Here is a 2,704-nt window from a genome sequence, read left to right as displayed (position 1 = left end):
CTTCCCACCTTGTTTCATCTTGTTTCATCTCCTGCTCTGCTGCTTTAACCCTTCTGCTCTCTGTCAGGTTCACCAGGCAGGGTTGACCTGTGACTCAGTGGAGCTTCCTCACCACATCAGCAGCGACGAGGAGATCGACAGACTCATCTCAGCGGTGCAGCTGTTCCTGAAGGCTCTGCCCACTCCCACTCTGGTCACTATGTCCAGGTGAATAAAACAGCTGCAGTTTACACAGCTAAGCATCACGTCTGTCTTTGTGAAAAGTGTAGAAGCACAGAAAGGCAGGTGAAACACCTTTGTTCATGTGTGTTTGCAGGTCCAGTCTGGATGAATACTGCCCAGTGGAGCAGGTGGATTCAGTCCAGAGCAGAGTACTGGCTGTACTGGAGGCCCTGTACGGAGCACTGGACTTACACAAGGACTATGAAAACAGCAGCACAGACACTCCGGACTGCCAACCGCAGGCCTTCTAACAGACACATAAAGACACTTTCGGGGCACCCCTATAGCTCACCATGTTGAGCAGGCGACCCATGAACAGGGGCTATAGTTCCCTGATGCAGCAGTCATGGGTTCGACTCCTGCTCGTGACCCTTTGCTGCAGGTCTCTCCCCATTCTTCTCCCCTCTTTTAAAAAACAAAAACACTTTCAGATGTATTTTTTATCAAGAAATGAAAAATGAAACATCGGATGCTGTTGCAGTGAATTTAAAGGAAACATCTGTCCTATGTCCAACAGCTGGATCCTGTTCAGAGGAGGTTTGACATTGTTAGGGTGATTTTTTTTCCAGTGTGCTTGTATGCCTTGAACTGAAAGTGAGGGCCTGTTGACAGATGAGAAGGACAGAAGCCGTCCAGACTGAACTCAGCTGCACACCTACACAACCTACACTCTGGGTGCAGAGGCATCCACATACGCAGATAACCACATGTTCTGTTGTGCAGCTGATGGCTGATGTGCACTTGCTTTTGCAACTAACCGCAGACTGCTTCCTGTTGCTTAGAAGATTGTGTCAGGCAGGGCATAGACAGAATTGATGCAACGTGACATAAAACGTGAACCAAGAGGTAGAAAAGAATAGGGTGGTCTCTCAACAGGTGCTCACTCACAGGATTGGACGAATCATGTGCCAAGAGATATGGACATATCTGTGCACCAACGAAGGGAGGCTAAGTCTAAACCACGGCTACTCCCCACCTTAGTTCTAAAAATATCAATTCTTGTCACTGTATAAATACTGTCTGTATAGAGGAAATATCATCCTTCGCTGGGGAAGTTGGTTACAGATTTACAGTGTGCTGACTGATTTTCTGAACCAGTAGGGGAGAGTGGGGTAAGATGAGCCCGTGGGTGAGTTGAGCCACCCCTTGTTTCTAGAAAACCATTGAAGAAATTGGTCTTGTGACCAAACATTTTTGAAGAGGTCAAATATTATACTCTCCCAGTGAAGACACGAGCACATGGAGTAAGAGGTAGGCACATTTTAGTTAACAAAACAGTTTTATGCTGTTCAATGTACATTTTTCATGTTTTATGGTTTTATGAGTGTTGTCTCTGAACAATTATTGAGACATCTGAAACTTTTTCACACGTGTGTTAGTGCATTAGTAAGCTACAATCGGAGGTTAACTGTTTGCATGAAGTTAGCTCTAAATTGCCTGGATGATGCACTTTTGTTTAACTGGTGGCAGTGGGGTTAGTTGAGCCAAAAGGCCAGGGTTAAGTTAAACCACTGGCTTCATCTGGATGGAAGGGCAATTTTCACCTTCAAGGAGAAGGATCAGGGAATCATCCACAGAAAGCAGGTGATCAAGACACTACTAACACCTCCTGGGGGAAGCACCAGAAGGGAGCAGAAGTTTATATATCCCTGCAGTGTGGATCAGTGGAATGTTGACTAGTTTAGTGGTCGTGTGAGGAGAATTGCAGTGGATTTAGACTATTTTGATCTTGCAAATATGTCTGTGTGCAGCGCTGACAAGTGGGATGTTCTATGTTAACCCAGTTCAGAGAGAGTTGCAGAAAATTTTATTCTTTACTGACTTGATTTCTTTATGAAAATGTGAAATACTTAGGCTTTGTTGAAAAAAAAAGGTCTTTGGAGTTGTAGCTTTATTGATGTTGAGCCAGTAGCCTGGTTTTGTGAAAATGGTCAGTTTTGTTCTTGTTAAACGGATTTTGTTCTAAAAATGTAAAGACCAGTGATCTTTAAAGTTGCAACCTTTATATATGTTGAATCGTTGCCCAATTTTGTAGAAATGTGTTTATTTTGAACATGATTTTGTTCAAAACTTTGTCAATTGTGTTTCAGAGAGGTCATTTGCTATTGAATTTGTCTTGCTTTGATATAGCATTATATAAGGTAGACATTTTTCAATTTTACTTCAACACAATTGATGGCACAATTTACCCTGACATATTTCCTCCAACAGCTCAATTTACCCCTTGCTGGGGGCAAGTTGAGCCAAGAAAACACTGTTTCTTGGAAATTGGTTGACTGTTTTTATTGTGGTAATTAGGGTCCGAGCACACCAAGGACCCTATTGGAACCGTTGTGATTATTATTATTATTATTATTGTTATTTATTATTACTTTACCGACTTTTGAAACGCGATTTTGAGGGCCTAAACATGCTCGAAAACTCACCAAAATCGCCACGCACATGAAATTTGGCAGGCACAAACTACATGACGTGGTGACTA

At 42.9% G+C, this 2,704-nt stretch overlaps 1 protein-coding gene across 1 annotated transcript in view; it reads left to right on the top strand.

The window, feature by feature from the left end:
• The first annotated feature begins 1,428 nt into the window (after positions 1-1,428).
• Positions 1,429-2,704, top strand: part of LOC103375026 (interferon-induced very large GTPase 1-like) — a 12,808-nt gene continuing 11,532 nt past the window's right edge. The window contains exon 1 of the mRNA XM_008305214.1: positions 1,429-1,473. The gene's annotated coding sequence lies outside the window, so the exon portion shown is untranslated. The remainder of the gene's footprint in view (positions 1,474-2,704) is intronic.

This window comes from Stegastes partitus, unplaced genomic scaffold (genome assembly GCF_000690725.1).
Source record: "Stegastes partitus isolate 25-593 unplaced genomic scaffold, Stegastes_partitus-1.0.2 Scaffold2439, whole genome shotgun sequence".
Lineage (NCBI taxonomy): Eukaryota > Metazoa > Chordata > Actinopteri > Pomacentridae > Stegastes > Stegastes partitus.
This window is presented reverse-complemented; position numbering and strand designations above follow the sequence as displayed.